The sequence below is a fragment of the Eptesicus fuscus genome, chromosome 17 (assembly GCF_027574615.1).
Source record: "Eptesicus fuscus isolate TK198812 chromosome 17, DD_ASM_mEF_20220401, whole genome shotgun sequence".
Classification (NCBI taxonomy): domain Eukaryota; kingdom Metazoa; phylum Chordata; class Mammalia; order Chiroptera; family Vespertilionidae; genus Eptesicus; species Eptesicus fuscus.
The window spans coordinates 31,739,696-31,767,082 of record NC_072489.1 but is presented as its reverse complement, the minus strand read 5'-3'; positions in this window follow the sequence as shown (position 1 = coordinate 31,767,082).

The following is a 27,387-nucleotide window of genomic DNA, read 5'->3' as shown; positions in this document are numbered from 1 at the left end:
TTTATTCCACTAGAGGCCCGGTGCACGACATTCATGCACTGGGGGTGGGGGGGGGGAGCAGGGGTGTTCCTCAGCCTGGCCTGCGCCCTCTCGCAGTCCAGAAGTCCATGGGGATGTCCAACAGCCGGCTTAGACCCACTCCCCTCAGGGAGTTGGACAAGCCATCAGTTGGACATCCTTAGCACTGTCGAGGAGGCAGGAGAGGTTCCCGCCACTGCTGCTGCACTCGCCAGCCATCAGCCCAGCTTCTGGCTGAGCAGCGCTCCCCCTGTGGGAGTGCACTGACCAGGGGGTAGCTCCTGCATTGAGCGTCTGCCTCCTGGTGGTCAGTGCGCATCATAGTGACCAGTCATTCCACTGTTTGGTTGATTTGCATGTTAGCCTTTTATTATATAGGATTACTTCTCCATCTAAAGTATTTTCTAATTACATTTAAGACAAAGGATCCTCACATACCCTTTGATCAAGACATCCCAGGTTTAGGAGTCTATCTTATCATAACAAAAGCACGAGTATAAAGAATATGTATTACTAAAACAATCATTTAAATATTATTAATAGTGGCAAACCTGAAAAAAAAAAGCTATATGCTCAAAAACTGGGAGGAAATGGTGAGACATTTACATGATGAAATATTATGGAGCTATTCAAAAAATGTCAGATCTGGATCTGTGGACCCAGAGAGTTGTCCATAATGTATTGTAATCAAACACATGTATAGGAATCCAATTCTTATTTTTTTAAAAATAGTTCAACCAAACCCAACTATGAAATATGTGTGCAAGTACATGTCTATATGACCCCGGAAAGGGGAAAGAAGAAGAATCCACACTAAGCTGATGTCACCTGCCATGGTGGTGGGAGCACTTTTAGCTGCAAGGACCAGTGATCCCAATTCAAATTGACTTGAAAGTGAGGGAAGAGAGTGGAGTAGAAATCTATTCTAGAAATCTAGCCCTAGAGTGGTTTTAGGCTCAGTGTCTTTCTGGTGCTGCTGGCTGTGATTTTCTTGGCTGTTCCCTCTTTGAAAGATTTGGGCACTACCTTTGTCCTCTTTCTTCTTTCTTTATACTGGCAAATAGCTGTTGCAATTCTTTGTTTCATATCCACAGGCCTGGGGTGACTGTCTAACCTATCATCTAATCTGAGAAATTTTGGACAGTGAAAGGGGGTGCAACAGGCATAAGTCGGAGCAGTCCCAGGGACACTGGGACCTATGGCCACACTTCACATGTCACAACCCCCAAAGGAGGAGAAAATGACATCTTCTGCCATTTGGTATACAAATCCTGTGACTGCAGGAATGCCATTGTTGGTTGTGTGTTTGAACCTCTCAGTCATTGGGTAAAGGGATAAATTACCCTAGACAGCAGTTTTCCAAGTGTAAATAGGGGACCCCTGCATGAAGAGGGTTTATTACTGGTAGTTTACAATGGTTAATAAATGTGTTTAAAATTTCTGCTTTAATTACTAATCTAGTAAATATCAATAGATATAAGCCAGACAAACACTTTTTGGAATCCTTAGTAATTCTAAGAGTGAAAGGGAGTCTTAAGCCAAAAGTTTGGAATCCTGCCTTAGACCAAATATCCAGACTTCGGGGGCTTGGAGTGGGCTATGAGAAGGAACACTATTATAACTAAACAAAATCTTCCTGGCCTGCAGAGCTCAGTGATTGAGCGTCGACCTAAGAACCAGGAGGTCACAGTTAGATTCCATGTCAGGGCACATGCCCAGGTTGTGGGCTCCATCCCCAGTAGGAGGCATGCAGGAGACAGCCCATCAATGATTCTCTCTCATCATTGATGTTTCTATCTCTCTCTCCCTCTCCCTTCCTCTCTGAAACCAATAAAAACATATTTTTAAAAAATAACTAAATAAAATCAGTGTTTCATCAGAGAGATCTAAAAGGGAGTGGATGCTGTATAGGCAGTCAACATTATCCACCACATGCAGAAATAAAGAGGTCAGGTTGGCTCACTTTATCAACATTTCCTCTCATTAAATTATCTCAAAGGAGCATGGACTATTTTTCTAATTTTATAAAATAGATTTAATTAAAAATATAATGATGAATGATTTTCAATCATTAGAACAAGATTCAGGTAAACTTAATCTTCAACCATGACTAAGATCTTTTCTCAGTAACAAAGAAAGAAGAAAAAAAGTTAATTTGATCATTATTATATTACCCCAAATATTTATTATCCTAGACATTTTAAAATAATTTTAGTTAAAAGTACTGTATTCTAATTTCTACATAGTATGGGAAGTGAATTTTGTCTCTGCGTTTAAATTTGGATATACAGGAAATTTTGACTAGTTGCTTTCATGAAGATAAAAAACAGTGCAGTTTATTCCTAGAATTTTGTAGTAGTGCTATTTGAATATTGTTTATTTAAAATTAATAAAAATGTTATTTTGATTACATTAAATCCATTTTTTCCAACTGACACTGTCTATGTTTCCAGTCTGGCTTTTAGAATAAAGTTTGGCATAGGTGTCAGAAATTTTGGAAGGAAGAATAACTAGAAATTATTGAATGTTTTCCCCCCATTATTAAGGTTGACAATAGAATTTTGTTAAATGTCCCTCGTCATCAATTTAGACCATATTTTTTCCTCCTATACTAATAGATTTTATACTATTAAGTCATTCTTGCTTTCCACATTTGAATCATACTTGATTATTTTGTAATATGCCTTCAATACTCTGATAAATTATTTGTTGATATTTTATGTGATTTCTACATTTAATTTCAAAATACAGACTATTGTACGGTTTGATCTTCAGTATCTAATTTTGTCAGGTGTAATATGCTAATTAGACCAGGTCGACCAGCCATTTTCCAGATGTCCGACTTCCTTCCAGACAAAGCCATGGTGATGGGGGCCAAGGCAGAGGCAGTTAGGGGCAATTAGGCTGGCAGGGGAGGGCAGTTGGGGGCAAGATCAGGCCGGCAGAGAGTTAGGGGCAATCAGGCCGGCAGAGGAGGGCAGTTGGAGGTGAGATCAGGCTGGCAGGGGAGGGCAGTTGGGGGCCACCAGGCCAGCAGGGGAGGACAGTTTGGGGTGAGATCAGGCTGGCAGGGGAGGGCAGTTAGGGGTGATCAGGCAGGCAGGCAAAGGGGTTAGGGGCAATCAGGCAGGCAGGCAGGTGAGCAGTTAGGAGCCAGTGGTCCCAGATTGTGAGAGGGATGTCCGATTGGAGAGGGTGCAGGCTGAGCTGAGGAAATCCCCCCTCCGGGCACAAATTTCGTGCTCCAGGCCACTAGTATATATATGTTTATTTGTGAAACAGAAAAATTTGTTTGTAAAACTCTCATGTAGAACTTGCCACATGCAAGACACTATTCTAAGCATTATACAAATACTAGCTTGTTTAATACTCATAATGACACTATGAGTTAGGCACTATAATATTCCTATTTTATAGGTGAGAAATAGAGCCACAGAGAAATTAAGTAACTTGTCCAGGATAAAACAGCTTGTAAGTGGCAGAATTAGGTAGAATTTAACTTCAGACATCTGGTCCCAGAGTTTGTGTAGAATCCACGCTTTGACATATTTGAACTGTGGGATTCCTTTTGTAATTTTTTTGATAGTTTTTCAATGTCTCCTGTGATCTCCATAATTTTCTTCCATGAATCAAAATAATTCATTCATCTTGTATGTCAAACTTAATTACTCAGAGTTTTGCAAAGCAGTCACCTGGCTATTTAACGAGCAGATGAACAGTGTGATAAAAATTTAAGCATTAGTTACTCCTTCTGTCAAAAAATGACTACAGAGGACCTCCTGTGATTCAGACACTGATTTGGATGAGGGAGGTAGAGTAGTGAGCAATTATAAGAAATATCATATTTCTGTTCTCATAGAATTTCATTCAAATGGAGAAAGAAACAATATAATAGGTAAGTGGTGGTGCCATGAAAAAAAATAAAATAGGATAAAGAGACCCTAAGTGATGCGGGAGGAGTGGACTATTTTAGAAAGGGTGTCAGGTATAATCAGAATGAAGCAATGGAACCAGTCATGTGGATGGATATCTGGGGAGTACATTGCACCAGCAAGGGAAAGGACTTTGACAGGAATATTCTTAGAGATTCTAGAAACAGTAAAGAGGACAATATGGCCAAGACAGAGTGATAGAGAGGATCATGGTAAAGGATGAGTTTGGGATGTTTCTGGGGCCAAATTCTATAAAGCCTTGTAGGCCATAGTAAGAACTATTTTATTTTATTAAGTTGAAAAGCCAGGAAGAGTTTCAGCAGAATGGCACGGGATGACTTACCTACACAAAGAGGTCATGCTACTACCTTGTGAGAAAGAATCTATAATGTAGACAGGGTGGAAACAAGGAGACCAAAATTGGTATTGCAATTTTTGAGGAACTAATTACTATAAATAACTTGATAGAGTTGAATATGGTGATAGGCATTTCAATTTCACATATTTATAGAAGGTAGATTTGTACTCTTCTACCTGCCTCTTACACTTTTAAGGACTCTTGTGATTATATTGGGTACGTTCCCTCCAGAGAATCTGAGAAAATCCCCGTGTTTTAAAATCATCTGATTAGCAATTTAGTTCCATCTACAACGTTAATTTTCCTTTGCCATGTAAGGTGACACACCCACTGGTCCCAGGAATTAGGTTGGGGACATTTTGGGAAGGAACATTATTCTGCCTACCATAGATGCCTGTTTGACAACCAAATGGAGCTCCAATAACATAATATATACCTTTTATTTTCTTCCAAAAGAATATATAAAGAAGCAAGATGAAGGGTTAAGTGGAAATGAATATTGCTATTCAATAAAAATGCAGAATTACCATATCAGCTCTCTCTCTATAAATTTCAATTCTAAAACATTTAGAAATAAAACAATTGGCTTAATAATTATTACATTCTTACATATCTTTATAGTTATAATAGTTCAAATGGGTACAAATGTATTCATAAGATTTTGTGCTTATTGTTCACTCAGTTGAACTTTTAAGCCTTTTTTTGAGGAAGAAATTAAAATAAATTCCTTACAGTCATAAAATTGAAAGCAGTGCCATGTTATCTTTTTAAGGTGCTGTTTATAAACAAACTAGAGGCCCAGTGCACAAAATTCATGCATGGGTAGGGTCCCTAGCAGCTGCCAGCTGCCAGCTGGGGTACCTCCCTCCCCCCTTCCCCCCCCCCCCGCTGCCTGCTGCTGGCCCCACCCAACTGATTGAACTCCCGGGCGAGGGGACAATTTGCATATTAGGCTTTTTATTATATAGGACATGTAAATTAATCATAAAAGTACACTAAAAATTGTTTTCCTCACTAAATAAAATACTAACAATATTTTGATTATATACTTTGCCATTAGAATGCATATGAATATAAATACTTGGTTATTTATACTCACAAATACATATATGTTTATGTGCATTAACTGTATGCATAATTTACTGTATGTACAGTTGCTTATTTAGTGCCTATTATGTGCCAGGCTCTCTGCTAGTTACTTGGAAACTGTAGGGAACATAACATACAGAGCCACTTTCCTATGGAGCTTACAGTCTTTTAGAGAAGGAAATGACTCAGCTGGTAGTTATTCCAAGGCATACTGAGTGTTGTATTGGGAGAATTACAGGGTGATACATAAGTGTGTGTTCTCTGCACTGCAGTATTTTATACTTCCCTTTATTGGCCTTGTTACAATGAAACAGAATATTTGTGTATGTGTTGGTTTTCCCTTTAGATGATGAACTCCTTGACAGCTGACATCTTGTTTATTTTTGTTACCCTTGAACCTAACATAGTTCCAAATACATAGTAGGTGCCTAGTAAATGTTTTTGAATGGTTGATTGATTGTAACTAGTCTCCAATTAGGTAAGCAATGTTTCAGTTCCTCTTCTGTTACTCTCAATGATATGTTATGTTAGAGTGAAAATGTTAATTATGTGATTTATGCTAATCAACCTAATTTCTTGGAATAAAAAAGAATGCCCTTCATTCACTCTCTTATTCAACAAATACTGTGTTCATTTATCATCTACAAAAATATTGCTTCATGTAAGCAGGAAGTACCTAAATAAATTAGGCCTTGAGCTCACATTCAGGATTTGAGTCTAGTGGAAAAGGTAAGAAAACATCCTAACAATATATCGAGATGACCATTCAGGAAATGTGTGTGTGTGTGTGTGTGTGTGTGTGTGTGTGTGTGTGTGTGTGTGTTATGGTAAAAAAGTTCTGCATCCATCCTTGGAAAGAATGACTTGATCAGAAAGAATGGGAGAGAGTGATTCATTCTTCAAGAAGGGTGGCCAGGCCCTCCTTTCAGTTCTTTCTAATGACCATCAAACTTTACAGATGAATCATCCAAGTGTGGAAGGAACCCTTTGTAATGGAGGGCTCCCTCAGGACGTGTGGCACATAAAGTTCTCAGGTTCTATGTGTGTGGGTAGTTGGGCCCACTTGCATCCAGCAGCTCTGATGAGAAAAGGCCTGAGATGATGATGGCTGTGTGGGTACCATGATGGACTGGGTATTCACGCTCAGGCCCTGGCCACCAGGACAAGAGTGAGTCCTGCTAATGAGGGAATGAAATCACACTCGAAGCCAGCCTCCTTCAAAAGACCAGACTGGCACAGGCAGAGACACCATGTGAAACAACAGCAATTGGCGGAGGAAGAAAGACCCCAACATCTCAGGGCGGCACTGGACACCAGCAAGTGATGCTGGAGCAGAGATGCCAGGATTCTTCCCAGGCAGAACCTTAAAGCCCTGAAAAGTTTAAGAAACTGTCACCCACTTACCCTATATATAAATCAAAGTCAACATACGATGAAACCCTAAAGTAAAACCTGTATGTGTGCTAAAATCAAAACACCTTCTTTCTATATTTTTAGATGAAAAAAAAATTTAACTTTTCTCATCTTGTTGATGCCCTGATTCTCCTGGTGGCCTAGGCCTTGGCTTTCTTGGTGCAGTGGGTAAACACTAGCTCTACCCTTCTTGAGAAGGAAGATCAAGGACCTATTTTTCTGGACTTATTTTCCTGGATGATCTAGGTTGGCAAATAGGTAGCATCAAGAACATGATTCTGGACTTCCTGCTAATCTAGACCTGTTCTGAGTTTCTAGAACATAATTCTAATTTAATTTGAGAAATAAACAGTATGGTCTTATTCACACCCTGAATGGTATGAAACAATCCATCTCTATTACAGCTAAAACATAGGGGGAAAAGAACCAACAAGCAAATGTGAGACTTAAATAAATTATTAATGGAAGTTTAAAAAACAGGAGCTAATTGCATTAGGGTTTTTGGAGGAGTTTTTTTATTGAGACTTTACAGGTGATGGAAGTGAAGGCATCACAGATGCAGGGGACAGCTTTTACCTCGAGGGTTGAGAGAGAGAACCAAAGGAAGGAATTAACTTGGAATCACTGTCCCCCATTCCAAAGTGAGATCCAGGCTTCTCTGAAGAGAGTATGCCTGTGCCGACTGGATGGTGAAGTGTGTTGAGGGTTCCAGGTAGAAAATGTGAAGAAGAAAACCACATACTGGGGGTACCAGCGCGGCTCACAGAAAAGCTGTCCCTGGGATACTGGTGTGACTCACTGGGAAGATGCCCACGGTTGTACTGGTAAAACTCTTCGGAAGGGTGTGCACTGCTGAGCCCCTTGCGGCAATGGGAAGCGAGCTGCCCAACCACCTGTGAGCAAGGATGCTGCCTGCTGGCAAGGAAGCCAAACCTTGGCAGCTGAACTGTTGGAATAAGAGATACAGCACCACCAGAACAAGGAAAAACACATTTAGCAGTGTACCCCCTCCAGAATTTTCTATTGACAGGGCATTGTGCCAGCTAGCAAGAGAGAAACGTTACAGGGCACGAGAAGGATGGATTTGGATCTAAGAGGCAATCTATAATAATAAAAGCGTAATATGCTAATTAGACCAGACAGCCAAATGACCTTCTGGACGTCCTTCCAGACAACCTTCTGGACGAAGCCAGGGCTGCGAGGGCCAAGGCTGCCACTGTGGCTGCGAGGGCTAAGCCCCTTGCACGAATTTCGTGCATCGGGCCTCTAGTGGATTCATAATTGGCACGATGACTATGTATGTGTATATGTCTCAAAATGATTGACCCATTGCCTATGTTCCACTTATCTTCAGGCTGTGAAGTATCAGAATAAAAGTTACCTGAGGTGAGCCAAAATTATCTCAAGGCACAAGCAATTTATATGTCTAGTTCCTTTTATTCTCTCAGTAGCATACTTCTAGGATTTCTCCGTAGGGCTGAGATAGTTATATTTTACTGGATTGAGTGCAGACTGGGCTTACTTTAGTTTTAATAATTATACTCTGTTTTCCTGGACTATATACCTTCTAAATGGCACCTATCAACCTCAATCTACTGTATACTATCCCAAATTCCTTGTTGTTTGGGCTAATGGTACTCAGGAAATATAATTTATTTTTACTTGTATTGGTTCCAAATGAAAACTAGTCTTTGGAGCAAGACAGACCTGAGTTTAAATTCCAGGTCTTTCGCTGAAGTTGTGTGTAAACCTGAGTACATTATTTAATTTTTCTTAGGCAGGTTTTCCCATCTGTGAGGGCTATAAAATATATCTAGTCTGGTTGCTCTAAGGATTAAATGAGACTGACTCTAAAAAGTTTAGCCTGGCACTTACTAGGTCCTCAACAATTGACAGCTAGTATTAATAGAGGGTGCTTCAAGTTTCATTGATTCTTAAAATAAATTAAAAGATGACAGACTTTTTGGTATAATCTCCAAGATGTGCTTCTCTAAAATAAGATTTTAGAAAATAAAAAATAGCAAAAAGTACAAGGACCTCAAGAAGAGAACTGAATCCTTGATAAATGACTGAACTACGACTAGAAAGATCATTCTACAAAGGTAACAAAAATGGGAAATTTAAAAAAGGAATAATCAGATCCGGTTTGCATTTCATCAGGCTGTGTTATAGGCCAAATCCGTTTTACTGTCTCATTTATGTGACAGATGGTGTGACAACGTATTGAGCTGATAAATTGTTTTCAGTTATTTAATTACAGTGCAATCATCTTACTGTATTTCTACTCCCCTAATTTGAAACAGATTTAACCCTTTGGTCCAGATGGTTTCCTGTACGTGCAATGCCAGTCAGCCGGCCGGGCTGTCCCCTTCAGAGTGTTTGTCCAAACCAGACTCTTGGAGACAACAGCATGCTTATGTCACTAGCCACATCTGTCATGGCAGGATTTGTGTTTTTCCTCAGCTTAATAATATCTGATGGAGGCACCCGGTCTCCCTTCCTTAAAAGCAAGGGTACCAGTTTAGGAAGAGGTGCCTCAAAGATCAAAACCAGGTCTGTGTCAGTGACATGTGAGTTTGTGAATTGGGAATGGCAGTGTCAAATCTCTCCTACAGCAAGAAAACGTCCCTTGGCTAATAGAAAGGGAGCATGGTGTATTGTTGGCCCCAATTAGAGACCCAAGTTTTGCAGTCACCAGGTTCACTGGCAGTATTTTATGAAGCACTGCACAGAATTTTAGGAAAATAAACTAGGTAAGGGCAGACAGGATGTGAATTGTAAGTAGATAAGCAAGTTCAGAGATGAGAGCACAGAGTTGCCTTCTCTCAGCTTTCACTTTGGAGAGAGACTTTTTTGCTCTGGAGAGACTAGCTATTTTATTTATTTATTTTTAAATATATTTTTGATTTCAGAAAGGAAGGAAGAAGGGAGAGAGAGAGAGAGAGAGAGAGAGAGAGAGAGAGAGAGAGAGAGAAACATCAATGATGAGAGAGAATCATTGATTGGCTGCCTCCTGCACTCCCCCTGACTGGGGATGGGACCCGCAACCCAAGCATGTGCCCTGACCGGGAATCAAACCGTGACCTCCTGATTCATAGGTCGACGCTCAACCACTGAGCCATGCCAGCTGGGCAAGGTTGGATGTTTTTAAATTTTTAATTGGGATAACAAGTAAACAAGAGGTAAGACCTAAAATTAAAACTTGGTAAGATCTACATAATGGAATACTACGCTGCTGTAAAAAAGAAGGAATTCTTACCATTTGCAACAGCATGGATGGGACTGGAGAGAATTATGCTAAATGAAATAAGCCAGTCAGAGAAAGATAAATATCACATGATCTCACTCATTTGTGGAATATAATGAACAACATAAACTGATGAACAAAAACAGAATCAGAGTTATAGAAGCATCAGACAGTCTGTACAACCTATGAGGGAAGGCAGGGGGTAAGGGAGTAAGAGATCAACCAAAGGACTTGTATGCATGCCTATGAGTAAAACCAATGGACACAGACAGTAGGGGGGTGAGGGCATGTGCTGGGGGGCTGGGCGTGGAGGAGGAGAGGTCAATGGGGGGAAAAGGAGACTCATGTAATAATTTAAACAATAAATAATTTAAATATAAAAAAACTTGGTAAGATAATAATGACAATAATAATAGCTATGCTTATGTAGAGACTTAAATAATTATTATTTAGAGGCTTTAATAATAATGATGATATTACCTAATATTTATTAGTACTTATTTTATGCTAAGAAGTCATATACACCCATTTAATCCTCATTGAAAACCATGCTAGAACTTTTCACTAATTACTCATTAATATATTGAACATTTATTTAGCACCTTCTCTATTTCTGACACACAGACCCATTTGTTTCTCATAACATTAGAAAGTAGGCATAATTGCCACCTTGCAGATTCTCAAAGAGGTTAAGTGATATACCAAGACCTTGAAGCTTGTGTGGTAGAAGTAGTTTTCAAATTCATGTCTGGCTCATACTCTTTCCTTTATTCCTGGCTACCTCTCAAACTATGTCCCTAATTCTTTGTCTCAGCCACTTATTCATAACCCCTTGTGAAATTCCCTAACCTCTCTTAGACTTAGTTTCCGCATTAGTATCATCATCATCATTATCATCATCCTCTTCTTATTCATCATTATCATCATCATCATCATATGGGCCACATGGGTTGGTGTGAAGTTAAAGGAGATATCGTATTAGAGTGTTGACCTACAGTTAAATACATTTTGGTTGAATCAATCCAAAGTGTGTGTTTGTGTATGTGTGTGTGTTTTATATTAGTGACCTCAATACACTGAAGAATATAATAATTTAGTTGTTCTTTGTTATCAGGATTTAAGTAATACATAGTCCAATTGCAAATATTTTTAAACCAAGATTTCCCATTTTTCTAGTGGCACTTTTCTTCAATAGCTCAAAATCTAGCAAAAACATATAGAGAAATGTAAAGAATTACACTTAAAAATCCCAAAACTTAGTACTTTAGAACACATTGTTTCTTCTATAAGCTTTCCCTCCAACTCCAGATTGCTTGATTATTAAGATAATGCTTGTCCAAATTGGGTCCCTGACTTTTTCTTGTCTTTTGCCTGCCATCCAAATAGGTTTTATAAAGCAAAATCTTAGAAAATCAAAAGACACTTGAAAAAGAAATTGAAGAAGATGAAAATAAGTGGAAGCATATACTGTGTTCATGGATTGGAAGAATTAACATCATTAACATGCCCATACTACTCAGAGCAATCTACAGACTCTTGCTATCAAGATACAATTTTATATTGCTACCAATATATAATTGTAATCAAGATACCAATAATGTATTTCATAGAACTATAACAAATATTCCAAAAATGTATATGGAACCACAAAAGATTCCAAACAGCCATAGCAATCTTGAGAAAGAAGAACAAAGTTGGGAGAATTATGCTACATGATATCAAACTATACTTACTAGAAGGCCATAGTAATCAAAACAGCATGGTAATGGCATAAAAAACAACAACACACAAATCAATGAAACAGAATAGTGAGCCCAGAAATAAACCTATACTTTTATGGTCAATTATTATTTGACAAAGGAGATCAAGAACATACAAAGTGGTAAAGATAGTATATTCAATAAATGGTGTTGGGAAAACTGGAGGTATATTGCAGAAAAATGAATCCAGACCACCTTCTTATACCACACACAAAAATAAATGGATTAAAGACTTAAATGTTAAGACTTGAAACCATAAAAATCCTAGAAGAAAACATAGGCAGTAAAATCTTAGACATTTCTCATAGCAATATTTTTTTCTGATATATCTCCTCAGGCAAGGAAAACAAAAGAAAAAATAAACAAATGGGACTTCATCAAACTAAAAATGTTTGCACAGCAAAGGAAACCATCCATAAAATGAAAAGATAACTCACTGAATGGGAGAGAATATTCACCGATATATCTGATAAGGGGTTAATGTCCAACATTTGTAAGAACATATACAACCCAACACCAATAAAATAATCCAATTAAAAAGTGGACAAAGGACCTGAATATACACTTCTTAAAAGAGGACATACAGATGGCTAAGAGATATATGAAAAGATGCTCAATGTCATTAATCATCAGAGAAATGCAAGTTAAATTACAATGAGATATCACCTCATACCTGTCAGAATGGCTATCATCAATAAATTAATAAACAAGTATTGACAAGAATGTGGAGAAAAGAGAACATTCATGCCCTGTTGATGGGAATGCAAACCGGTGCAGCCACTGTGGAAACCAATATGGAGTTATTTTAAAAAATTAAAAATAGAACTGGTGGGTTCGATTCCTGGCCAGGGCACATGCAGGAGGTAATCAATGGATGTTTCTCTCTCTTCTCTCTCTCTCTCTCTCTCTCTCTCTCTCTCTCTCTCTCTCTCTCTCTCTCTTTCTCTCTCTCTCTCCCTCTCTCTCTCTTTCTCTCTCTCTCTCTCTCTCTCCTCCCCTTTGTCTTTCTAAAAAGTCAGTAATTTTTTTTTTTAAAAAGAGGTGGTATATATACACAATGGAAGATTACAGGGCTACAATAAATAAGGAAATCTTCACTTTTATGACAGTATGGATGGACCTGGAGAATATTATGCTAAGTGAAATAACCCAGTCAGAGAAAGACAAGTACTATATGATTTCACTTATATGTGTACTCTAATGAACAAAATAAACTAAAAAAAAAAAAAACAAAAAAACAGACTAATAGATACAGAGAAGAGACTGACAGCTGTCACAGGGGAGGGAGTTTGGGGCTGGGTGAGAAGATTGAAGGATTAAGGAAAACAAACAAATAAACACCAAGCAATTCATAGATACCAACTACAGCATGGTGATTACCAGAGGGAAAAAGGGATTGGGTGGGGGGTGGGTAGAGAAGAGGGTAAAGGGGACATAAATGGTGATAGAAGGAAACTTAACTTGGGGTGGTGAACATACAATATAATATGCAGATGATGTATTATAGAATTGCACACCTGAAACCTATATAATTTTATTAACCAATGTCACCCCCAATAAATTCAATAATAAAAAAAAGATTAAACTGAAATATGTTTCTAATAGGAAGTTATGCTTTCATGACAGGATGCATAGGAAATTGAATCTCTACTAACGAACTTGTGAGTGCTTATGAATGGGAATGTTTTCAAATCAAATAGCTAAATATAAGAACAGCACTAAGAGTCATGACGTTGGATCTGTTTGCTAGTGTTTCTCCTAAAGCACAAACTTTCTCTGCTGTGGTATTAGCAAACATTTCCCTACGAGCTGAGGAATGGAAGAGGCAGATAATCCAAGGAGAACCACACTTCGGGAGTCTTGAACAGTTCCTGTGTTAGATTCATTTCCTTTGTGACTAAGAAAATTTAAAATGGAAATTGTTTGCAATTTTAGATCTTCATCATGGCTCTACTTATGAAAACCCTGTCTGGCACAGTAAAAGTACAATGACATAATTTTCTAATAACTTCGTGCCTGTCACTTGAACATATTTTACTGAAAGTCTGATGAAATCAGCCACACATTTTTAAAAAGCATAATATCTGTAGTTCAAACTGCGAAAGTTCAGACTTATGTAACAGTGAAAATGAATTAAAAGTGGAATCAGTAATCTTTGTTTTCTGCTATAACAATGTTCACAAGCAAACAGAATTCAATGATCTCTTACTAAACTCTGCCAAACTGTGTTCGTTTTGTATTTATCCCCATTCTTCCTTCGTTAAATAATGAATGTACCATTGCTACTTATGATTATGTCCTTTTTGCTTTCAGAAGGAAGTAAAGCATTTATGTACTCTATTGAAAGATTTTAAAAAGAAAAATAAACTGATGAAGTGATACCTATACTGAAGAAGAAAAAGGGTAAAAAAAAAAAAGTGAAATCCACATTGAGGTTACGATGCCAGTCACATGCCATGAGGTCCTATGTGGTTGCTAAAGATGGGCCACAAATAGTTCTGAACTTCCTTGTGACCAAAGTAAGAAAGATTATTCATTCATTCATTCATTCAATAAATAAATATAAATCAGTCTGCTAGTATTTGTTTGGTTCCCTGGAGGGTATTATAACCTTCTAAAATAAAGGAACCAAAGTAGATGACATATTAAAACCCAGCAAGTTATTTTAAAAAGCACTCCTTTTCCTAATATAAAGAGCCAGAGAAAGTACATCTGATGGATTCTTATAAAACAAGTTTAGTTAATTTTTATTATAATAGTAATTTTTACTATTGTGTGATGGCAAACAATTACCGTGAATCAATGAAGCGGTTGTAATGATGAGCATGAGTACAGAGGGAACCTCGGATGAGGACACTTGAGTAGGCCTGAAGGAATCAGAGAAGTATTTACAGCTAGTTAGCGTTTAGGTAATTCTTGGAAATTGATGAATTACCTAGCAGAACTTCCTGGTATTCCAAGAAAAGAGAAAAATCTAAATACAAATGCAGATAAGCCAGGAGAGAAAAGAATGTTCATGGATTCTAAGTAGTTCAAGTTTGCATTTGATGAATTTTGAGCAACAGATAAAGATGAGTGGGTAAGCAGAAAGTCAGACCATTAAATGCTTTGAATGTCGTACAAAAAAACAATTTGATTTGCTAAAAATTGAAAGCAATTGAGGAGTGACAATCAGATTTATAAGTTAAAAAGAATAGAAGAAAAAAGCACTGGAAAAGTTAGGGAGAGATTACAGGCTGGAAGAAAGAAAAGGGAACTAATGTAATAACCAGAGTCAGAGGTGATTAGCTAGAACTTGACCTATAGCAATTACAACAGAGCAAGGAAGATAAGAATAGATCTGGGAAATATTTGGGAGCTCAAATATTCATGCATTTATTTGATTGAGAATTTTCAACTCATACTGATGTAAACATGGGACAGTTTTATCTTTTTAAAACTGCTTCTAATTATAGACTATTTTTCCTCCTGGGAAGTAGACTATTTTCATAATAGCTCAGTAAAATTTCATAATATTTTAGTCACTTGGCTTTTTAGAGAATGCTTTTCTCCTATTTAAAATTCTTCTTCGGCACAGACCACACTTGTGGGAAGGGGGTTTGGGTCAGTTTTCTCCATTTTCCTCCCCTCCACTTTTCCTCCTGATATACTAGTATTCTTTAAGCCTGTATCTATCAATGGCAGAGTGTATTGGAGGGGTGACAAGTTGCTACTGGCAGACACATTATCCCCTTTTTGTTGGTCACTACTTCTCAGGGTAAAGCAATCTGTGAGGCAGACTTCACAGTATTGGTTCTCTTTTTGTGGGTACATCCTAATTTGTTGGGAAGATGTTACAAAGGCATCCCTTGCAGTCCTCTGACATGGGAGAGCTGGCTGGCCATTAGCCAGTTCCTCCCTCCCTCAGGACTCCATTTCCTCTGGTATCCCCAGCATATTTATTCACCCCACAACCTTTACGTGCTGAGGTCCCTTTAACCACTTACTGAATGCCCATGGTACATGGTAGGGGAATGGTAATGGAGCCAGAAATATGGCTCACACCTCAGCCTCCAGTCTGAAAAAGGAAATTTAGGTTTATATATCCTTGCATGGAAATCCGGTCTACCTATTGGTGCTCCCTGTCTCGATTGCCCTGTTTTCTCTTGACCCTTTCTTCACATCTCAAGAACATGGGTGCTCTATCAGTTTGATGGCTCAACAACTTTCAGGCCACTTCACTTGCCCAACTCAGTACGAGGTAGAAAGGGAGGTTTTTGACACCTGTAATCATATACAAGAGGGACAGAAAAGTTGAATGTTCTTTTTTCTAGGGAGAAGGGAGAAGTGGCTGGGAGGATTACCAAGCTCTACCTATTCCTAACAGAGGAGACCACCTTTTCTTCTCCCAGTTCCTGACTCTGGCAGGCGAAGACCCTCCAAGTAGTTTCTCTCGTACCTGGGGGGAAACTGAGTGTCCCACCTTAAGAAAGTAGATGAGGTCCTCACTATAATGTCGTGTTCTATTAATTACCTCCAGGCACAGGAAAAGATTTCAATTTATGTCTCATGCCATTTTGCTATATAACTTTTGAAAGTATTAAATATAGATGGTAATGAGCCACTTAAAATATCTCCAAAGTATTTGCCGTGGGAAACTGAAGAAGTGGTGGCATCATCTACCAGGATTAATGCCACAAAAAAGATGAGGATAGACAGCAATAGCTTTCATTTTAGATATGCTGAGTTTAAGGTGCTTTGGGGAGAACCAGATTGAGATGCTCAGAGATTAGTGGGCCTCAGGTATCTGAATCTCCAAAGAGAGAAACTTGGGCTGTTGGTATAGAGTTGAAAGTCATTGATTGGCTCAGAGTTGAAGCTATGGATATCGATTTGAAAGATATAAGATTTTGCTCAACTAAAACAAAAACTTGATTCCTTTCTCAAATTTGAACATTTTCACAGAATTATAAAACTCCATGAAGTAGATACCTCAGATATCATCTACTTGGTCCCACTGATTTTTAGAAGTAGAGAGTACCTACCAATGCTACTATAGCATAATGTGAATATGGGTTTTATTCTCTGAAGATCCTCTAAACAACACAAGTGTTGTGTGTTATGTGAAAAATAACCTCAAATAGATGCTTTGTGTAGTAGTAAAGATTCTATAATGTTTGTACTTTGTGATCAAAGGGTAGATTTTAACCTCCGATCCTAGTATCATTCTTTATGGTTTGGGAACTTAGCAATTAAGACCACAGATTATTTTCTTGGTATCCATCACTTTGATAAATTTTAGGCAGCTACATGAGTCCTTTAAAGGAAATAATAAATCTAAGAAATGTACGTTAGTAACCATCTCAGACTATATTTATGCTCTGAGAACTAAAGTTTTCTCAAGAGGTCTTACAGAGAGTAAGAACATGGCTTCCACTGATATTTTCCAAATTTTATGAGTTTTCTTATTGAGAAAGAGTCACCGATATTTTTCTTTTCTTTTACTGAATTAGATTAAATTACACCAGCTCTTAGAAATAGAATGCTGCATTTGTATTGGGTTTAATTTTTTTTTCCTATTAGATACTAGGCAGTTATCAAGGTTGTTGTAGGAAGCCTGCCCAACTTAAATTTAATACATATTTTCACAATTTGTTATCTCAATTTGTAAGAAAACATATCTCACCTACTTTAAGCAATTCCTGCATAAATATAAATTAATTTTCTATACTACTTTCAGATAAGAAGCTTTGTTGTAAATTTATAATTTTTTAAAATATTTAATGCATTGGTATAGAAACTAGGTTTAAAATATGTGAATGACTCTACTATGAATTTTATCCAACTGATCAAATCAGCTAGTAATATGTAAATTTATGAAGTCTAAGGTTTTAGAAAGGACCTAATTAAGTTGATGTTTTCCAGTGTAATTATTAGCTATGTAGCTATTTGACTGCCAAACCAACACTTTAATTACCCCATGAATGAGATTATAGTACTATGTGCATATAGGCTGTATACTTATAACCATATATCAGTGCTAAAGAAGAGATCACCATAGCTACCCAACAATTTAAAAATTGATAAATACTATACGACAAGGGGTATTTATAAAAAGCACAGATCCCAGAACATTATGGGAACCATTATGTTGAGAATGACTATAAAGTAAATCAAACTTGGGGGAGATTATTTAAGTCTGTAGAGTATCATGCTTTTGGCTTTTGATCAAAGCATTAATAACCCAACTCTTATAACCTATGTCCTTGTTACTTAGTATCTCACTGTAGTGCCATGTTTCAATAAGGAGTTGCACTTATGCTGTGTTCTTTGACACAAAAATGTTTTTTATGTTCCTAAGACATGTTGGAAGCACGCTATTTGAGCATTATGCAAGCATGTGTAGATTTCCTTTAACATGTATCCCCATAGAGAGGCCCTCTATTGCATTAAAAATAGCTAGGCCAGTCCTGGCAGGTGTGGCTCAGTTGTTGAGCATTGTCCTGTGCACCAAAAGGTCACTGGCTTGATTTCCTGTCAGGGCACATGCCCAGGTTGTGGGTTCGATTCCCAGGTTTTTAAAGCTAAAATTTTCATTTGAATTTTTCTAGTTGCTAGGCTTTTTTCCAATTTTCACAAATTAACACTAACCATTCCCTCCAAAAATAATGCAGTTAAGTGTCTTCAGAAACTGCTACTAGGAATAAAGAAATGTAGTTTTCAAAATATTTTCAGCTTCTTTCACTTGACATTCATGATCTCTTCTCCTACCTAATGTTGTCTTCCGGAAAGTTATCATCTGATCAACAGCGGCCCTATAAATTTACAGTTGAATTATAATTCTTATTTATTACTACTGACAAGTCTTCTTACTTTTTAATCTAGCTACAAGAAAATTTAAAATTACATATATGGCTCATATTATATTTGCACTGGATTGTCCTCTGTTAAAAAAAATTCATTTTGTTTGCACACAAAAGCCTGAGCTAATTTAAGACACTTTGATATAAAAAATATTGGAAAGAATTAGTGTATGCTGAATTATAAAATATTTGTGGGAGGATGGTATTCCGGCAGAATTGTGAATAAGTACATGGTAGTGCTTTTATACATGTGGTGGATATGGTATTGATATGTAAAACAAGGATTATCCTCCTTCATCTAATTAAGGTAGCATCTGAGACTGACTATATGTAATCTCAGAGAAGGGATGATCCTTCCAGCCAGCAAGGCTCAGTGGTTGAGTATTGACCTATGAACCAGGAGGTCACGGTTTGATTCCCTGGTCAGTGGTCAGGGAACATCCCGGGCCATGCAGGAGGCAGCCAATCAGTGCTTCTCTCTTATCATTGATGTTTCTATCTCTCTCTCTCCCTCTCCCTTCCTCCTCTCTGACATCAATTATATATATAAAGACCAATATATATATTAAAGAGAAGTGATGACCCACTAGAATCCAGAGAACAACAATAAATATTAATTTCTGAGTTTTAAAAGTCTAGAACTTGGGGCATAAACAAAATCTTTAGGAGGATACCCTAAGCAGTTTGGGTGAGTTTCTTATCTGTAAAGCTTATCCTAACTAGGGAAAGATGGCAGAGGGGAGAGAAAGAGGAAGAAGATCCAAGAAAGTTTGGAGAGCATCATATTCCTAAGAAGGAGCCTGTGTCCTGCATTTCATATAAGCCACCAACCTGGAAGTGGTTTGTGGAAATAAAATAAAAAAAGAATCACAAACAGGGGACCTTATACAAATAGGTAACAAGATCCCAGAGTTCTGACTGTGACCCAGCCTGGCGCTGGGACTGGAGGATAGATTGATTAGGCAGTTTATTCGAGAACAGGGCCTTATTTAGCCCCACTATATTTCCAGAGGCCCCCAAATTTCATGGAAGAGAGCACTTGCATGTTTCCCAGACCCTCAAGAGGAGCAGGGAAATAACTGCAGGTTGGACAAGGGAAGGCCTGTGGACAAGGGTGAGAGATGTCAACCAAGAACAGGCTGGGATTATGTACATCCAGCAGAGGATTGAGGAACCACAACTATATTCTCTTCTTCTGACTCTGAGAGCTGATTGCTATTTTAAGAATTCCTAAGATTAACATACAAATTGGGGAGAAAAAGAAAGAAGTGAAAGTCTGAATAGAAGTTAGATTATTTGGGAAATATAAAAGAAGTCATATGTCCTGCATACCTGAATTTAATCTCAATGAGCTTCATATCTGCTTTATGATCAATGAGGTAGCAGAGATCATGAGCTGATTTAAAATTATGGGTGATTTGAGAAAGTTTTTATTTAGTTTATTTTATGAGTATATATCTTACTAGTAAATAAAAAATAAAATAAAATAAAATAAAAAGTCTTAAAATATATGTTGGTTTGTCTCTAATTGTCAATCCAGTGTATAAAGACCAATCCTAGCATGACTTTTAGTAGTCTCTCTCTACCTCTCCCTCTCTCTTAACCACTACTTCTCCACTGTACCTGCATTTGCTGTTCTTTTCTTTTGTATCAACTCTTTATTATGAAAAGTTTTCAAATGAACACAAAATTTGAAACATTAGTACAATGAACACTGTCTTCACGCCATATAGACTCAACAATTAACATTGGATTGTCCTCTGTTAAATAATTAATTTTACATGAATTCTGTATGTTTTATATTTTTCTCTCTATAAACACAGTTTTCTGAAATGTTGTAAAATAAATTTCAGACAACATAATAATTTCACTCACTCTTAAATTCTTCAAAGTGAGGATATTATGTTATGTAAGTATAGTACTATTAACATACCTAAGAAAATAAACAAAAATCCCTTGCAATCATCTAATATTCAGCTCATATTCAAATTTCTCCACTTATACCAAGGATGTGTTTTCTAGCTCCTTTATTTATTTATTTAATTTATTTACTAAAGAAGAATTCGGTCCAGGTTCATACATTGTATGTATTATTAATTTTTTTGTTTGTTTCTCTGAGAGACTAAGTCCACTCGTCTTTTTTTTAATAACCTTATTTTTTTAAGAGTACAGACCAGTTTTCTCATAAAATGTTCCATTATGAATTTCTATGTTTCCTCATTGTGTAGTTTAATGTGTTCTCCAATCTCTTGTATTTGTTAGAAATTGAAATTTAGGTCTACAGACTTGATTAGTTTCAGAGTAAACATTTTTCTTTTTTCATGAGTACATCATTGGTGACCTTGTGTATTTCACATTCTATCACATCCGTACGGACAAATGTCAGGTTTTACCATCATTTGGTTCTTTGGTTAAAGTGGTTACAACCAGATCTCTCCACTCTAAAGACACATTTTCCCTTTTGCAATAAGTAATTCATCTATGGGTTTATTTTAGACTTTTTCTAACTCCATTCGTCATCCTTCCTTCCTTCACTGCTTTGATTCTTAACCAATTGCTTACCTCAAAGAAGTTATTTCATCTTCCTCATCCATTAACTAAGAACAAATACGAGGTAGTTGTTAGTATTCAGTGAAGTAAAGTGCATAATACAGTTTTGTAAATTGTACACGCATTTATAATTATGAGCTGTCTCTATTCATATAAAAGGGTAGTTTCCAGGGGTGCTCTGAGTAGTCCACTCATTCGGGGGAAGCAGTGGTGTTCTGGTACATGCTCAACAGCCAGCTCGCCAAAGAGAAAAGCCTGCTTCTTAAGTTATGCCAACTTCTGCAGTGTTAATACTCCCATCCTGGCCAATTTCAAGCTACCAACTCGATGTCAACCAGACTGCAAATCCCAGAACTTTTAACAGCCAGCTCTTTCAAGCTTGAGCAAGCCAGTCCAGCACACTACTGGGAGGATGACTGCAGAAGTAGGGTTGCTAGATTTAGCAAATAAAAATATGCCAATAAAGTCAATATTTAGGAAATACCTATACTAAACAGTTATTTGTTATATATCTGAATTCACATTTAACCAGGTCCTATATTTTATCTGGCAACCCTATGTAGAGGGTGTGTGTGTGTGTGTGTGTGTGTGTGTGTGTGTGTGTGTGTGTGTGTATTTGGGGGTGTAAGTGAAAGGCTTAAAAAGACAGATTTCCATATTTACCCTCTTCCCTTAACAACCTCACCCAAGCCTCTGCATTTGTTGTGTTTATTTTCCTTCCTTCCTTCCTTCCTTCCTTCCTTCCTTCCTTCCTTCTTTCCTTCCTTCCTTCCTTCCTTCCTTCCTTCCTTCCTTCCTTCCTTCCTTCCTTCCGTCCTTCCTTCCTTCCTTCCTTCCTTCCTTCCTTGCTTTCTTCTTCCTTATCTCCTTTGGTTTAGTCAGACAAATGCTATACCAGTCATACTTTGTCTTCAGAACAAAAAAGCAGACTTTGAGAAGGAGAATTGAGAAAATTAACAAACTAATCAAATAAACAATTCTTATAAATTCTATGTTATTTAACCTTTTGCACTTGGATGTCGAGTGCAAATTACTCTTTGAATGTATCAATAATTTGAAATATAAAAAAATCCAAATAAATAAGTTTGTATGAAAAGAAACTCTAGTTTTTTATTCTACTGCCGCGCTTTGTAAAATCTGGGGTATTTAAAAAATTAAATCCCAAGAAGAATAAAGGAATCGAGAAAAAAGCAAGCGAGTGCAAAGGGTTAAAGAGGCTCTCTACATTGACCCAATTTAATTCCAACAGTTTTCAAAACATGTAAGTAAACAAAAGCCTATCATTTTTTCAAAGGCTAACAATTAGCCTGACTAGTGTGGCTCACTGGTTCAATTACTGGTCAGGGCACATGTCTGGGTTGTGGGCTCAATCCCCAGCAGGGGGCTTGCAGGGGGCAGCCGATCCGTGATGTGATGATGTTTCTCTCATCAATGTTTCTATCCCTCTCTTTTCCTCTCTCTAAAAAAAAAAAAAAAAAAACATTTTAAAGGTCTAAAACTTAGAATTTTCTGTAGGGAAATTATTAATGAAAACTTTGGTTGTTTATAATAACTCTCTTACAGGTAGGTTTTATTGGCAATATTTAGGTGAAGCTATGGATGTGTAAAATAAGCTGAAGAACTGACTATATCTCGGATTGCCATAGTGGGGTAGGCTAGACCAGATTTTTACATAAATATTAATGATATTTATCTTTAGAGTAAGAAGAGTAAAAAGAAAATCCTTTTGTTGTCATTGTGTTGTAGCTTGAGTGTGCTCATTCACTGTAAGAAGAAAACAGGCATTTGCTAGTAGTAGTTTGCTAAGGCAGCCAGAACAACAGCAAAAGAAAAATAAAATAAAATACAGATTGGGTAATTTAAATGACAGAAATGTATTTCCTCACAATTCTTGAAGCTAGAAATCCAAAACGAAGGTGAAGACAGGTTTGGTTTCTTCTGAGGTCTCCTTGGCTTGCAGATGGTCACTGTGTCCTCACATTGCCTGTCCTCTGTGTGCTCCTCTGATGTTTCTTTGTGTGCCCTAATCTCTTTCTATGGAGACACCAGTCATATTGAATTAGGGCCCAACCTAATGGCCTCATTTTAACCCTTCATTAAAGGCCCCATCTCCAAATGTACTAACATTTGGGGGATGAGGGTGGGGTGCAATTTAGCCCGTAACAACATACTTCCCTACCATTTATTCTAAGGACATTAGAATTGTAATACAGATTTCTAATTCTTTCTCACTAGTAAAGAGTCAATAACTCAATAATTCTAGTCGACTCACAGAACCATAGGATGGACTCCTTTGTCAAAGCCCTCCAATTGCTTCCTATTGTGCTCAAAGTACAGAGTCTTTATTGTTAGAACCCTCAGGGCTCTATTCAGTCTGCTCTGCTCAGCCTTGTCAGCTCTCTGAATCCATCTGCCACTTCTCTATCACCCCATCCATTTCAGTGCCTGGGCCACTCCAGCAGCCCTCCCACCTGAGGGCTAATGCACTTACCCTCTCTGAGTGCCATGTTCTCCCCCCCCCCCTTTCTTCCCTTCCTTCACCTCTTCTTCACGCAAATATTACCTTCCTGTGAGGTCCCTGACCAAGTACTAATAAATAGTCCCCATCCTAACTTTCCTTGCTTTATGTTTTCTCTAGCATTTATCAATATACTTAATGTTCTGTTTACTGATCTTGTTTGTTATGTATCACCCCACAAGTACACATACTAGATTTTTATCTGCTTTATTGACCACTATGTCCCCTCCATTTGGAGCACTGTCTGCAAATTGCAAATGCTCAGTAAGCACTCTGAGTGAAGTGAATGAAAGAATGAGAGGTTCAGTTTGGATTTATCTTCTTTCATGTCCTCTTCTTCTTGTTATGGGGAGAGAAATACATGCAGTGTTTCCCAGGCCTTGGAAGCAGAGAGAAATTAGGCAGGGATGGACTAAACTACCTGTCAATGCTCCATCTTGGGTTAGAGACTTATGCATCTGAGCCTTAGACTACTCAGTGAAATTCAAATTAATTACTTTCTTAAATGGGCGTGGGATTAAATGGGTAAAATGGTTAGCAAGTGATTGATTATTGTAATTCTAAATTTAAATCTGAGCTCAGACTGTGTTACAATTGATTAATCTGGTCTATTAGCAAGGTTGGCTCAGTGGATAGAGCATTGGCCCATGGACTGAAGGGTCCTGGGTTTGATTCCGGTCAAGGGCACATGCCTGGGTCGCAGGCTCAATCCCCCTGGTGTATGCAGGAGGCAGCCAATCAATAATTCTATATCATCATTGTTGTTTCTATCTCTCTCTTCCTCTCCTTTCTTCTCTGAAATCAATAAAAATATTTTTTTTATAAAAGAATGTGGGTGGGGCCATCATAAAGAGTAGATGATGCCCAGATTAAAATAACCTGTCTTCATGAGTCTTATCATGCCATATTATTGTTTTCCTTTCATTGCACAGAGATTACCGTATCTTCTAAACCAGTTAAAGAAAATTACCACAATTTATGTAGCTTCTTTTGGTTTCAAAACTGAAAAGTATCAGAAAGATTCTTTACTCTCTTTAATGTCTTATCTCTTCTTTGTCATATATATTCTGTCTTATAATTTGACAGAATTACACATTTTTGGCCTGCATTTTCCAAAGTTTCTTAGAAATTGTATGAGTTGGAAGGGTTATTTTAATTATTTTGTCTATGTCCTAGATTCTTCCAGTGAGGGAGGTAAAACCCAAACTGAGACTTATCCAAAGATACACACAGCAATTGAGAGACTGAGACCAGGAACAGATGCAGAAGGAAACTAACATTGCCTGCCCCACAGGAGTTCTGGAACATGAGTTTTTCAATAAGAAAACTGAGGCTTGGCAGAAGTGATATGAAGTGACTACAAGGCCATTACACTGAAAGTATCTTCTGCCTTCAGGTCCAGTTCTTTCCATTATACTTCCCTGCCTCTGCCGTGTTTTCACTAATGAAGAATTACAGTCCTGACTCTGGTCTCCCACTGAGAAGGTGCCTTGTTGCTTAATGGTCTCCTGGTAGCAGGGAGTATGGCCTAACTGGTGCTTTGTGAAGATTCCTCATGATTTAAATGGACTTGAATTTGTGAGGCCGCATTTGAATTTGTAACCTAACAAACTGCCACCATCTATTTTGAAAGAACACAACTCACACATGACCCACCGTCTTCATTCACAATGACTGCAAAATAATCATTCTAAGGCTTTTATATTTCCTGAGACGAGTTTTCTTCCTCTTGCTTTTTCCTGAGTGAGGAAGTGCTTATAATCTCACCTCTTAAATTACATTTTAAGGCCCCACAAACCATAGTAAAGGAAGGGACAGAGTCAGCACTAATTTCATAAACTATCTGTAAGGGAATTAATTACAACCTGACTTATTTTTCTTTTAGAAAGAAGTTGTAAAAGGATCCCATAAATTTTGAAGAAGGAATAAATTCTTTCTCAAAAGGGGTGAGAACTATAGTAAAATGTTAAAATAGCACAAATTAAAGTTGACTGGAATCTCCTGTAAAATCAAACCAAGCCAGCGGGTAATAAATATCACTCTCTGAAGAAAAATCAGTGTCTTTCCAGCAATAAAACTGATTAAAATATTACATTTAAATGTATGCTGTGAAAGACATTCTGAGTCCAGATACATACAAATTACACACACACACACACACACACACACACACACACACACACACACACACACACACACATCTGCCAGTAGTATTTTGGGTTGAATTTAATATGTTTTCTCAAATGGGAAAAATACAGGGTATCCCCCCAAAATGTATACACACTGATAGCTCAATTGTATAACATCTGATAGCTCAATTGATGTTTCTTTCTTTTCACATTTAACCTATTGAAATTAATAATGATTCAAAGTGTGTACTCTTTTTTCGGAATAAGTTGATACATCCTGGAAAATAGTTAAATCAAGATGTTACCTCTAAATAGTGTCACTTCACTTGACACCATATAACTATTTCTTGATATTTATAGTATGCATATATAAATAGTTTCATATAAATGTATAAAGTATCATTTATCAACTTTCCACATGAGGCTTCTCTGTATCATATTTTTCTTTCAATCCCTCAACATGTTATCTCTTCCTTCTATGTGATCACTGAGTAGTTAGGAATAGAAATTCACTTTAACTTTATTCAAGGAAAATTGTCATTTTTATATCTCCATTGCCAAGAATCACATCTTGCTTATAGCAGACTCACTCAAATATATTTGCCAATTGAGAATCTTTAAAAAAAATTGAATCTGCTAAAGTGGTATATGTAATGCATTCTTAAATTATTTATTTGAGAGCAGTTATTTGTCATTATTTAGGCACTCCTCCCTCTGCGTTTTATAAATAGTTAAGATTCAGCCTGGCTGGTGTGGATCAGTGGTTTAGTGTTGATGTATGAACCAGGAGGTCATGGTTTGATTCCTGATCAGGGCACATGCCCAAATTGTGGGCTCGATCCCTAGTATGGGGCTTGCAGGAGGCAGACAACCGATGATTGTCTCTCATCATTGATGTTTCTCTCTTCTCTCTCTATCTCTCTCTCTCTCTCCCTCCCTCCCTCTCTCTCTTCCTTCCTCTCTGAAATCAACAAAAATATTAAAAAGAAAAGATGACTGTCCTCTTTAGAGAGGTGTCTATTTAAGATTCAATTGCATCTTCATGGAACTTTAATTATCTAATCTTCACTCTAACAGAGATATCAGGTGCATTTTTTTGAGTCATAAACCAATATAAGCCTTACCTCTGCCACTAATTAGCATGTTACTTGATTTCTCTGCATTGCAGTTTCCCCGTGTGTAAAATAGATGGGGAAAATATTTCACTCATCCTTTTAAAGATATTGAAACATTATGTTAATGCAACTGAAGCATCTGGAGCAATAATGGAAAAGTTAAAAAATTCTACTCAATGTTTATTGTGATAATGGTTATGAAAATGAATTTTTTGTTAACCAATAATGTGATTTGGGTGTCAGTGATGTCTTTGAATTTCAGCTATCTCATTTTTTTTAAAATATAGTTGTTGAGCTAAGCTGTCATTACTGCCCTCCCCAACTCCAAAAGCTAATCCTCCTACCTAATAAAGAGGGAATATGCAAATTGACCATCATCCCATCACAAAGATGGCAGCACCCACAGTGGAGGTGGG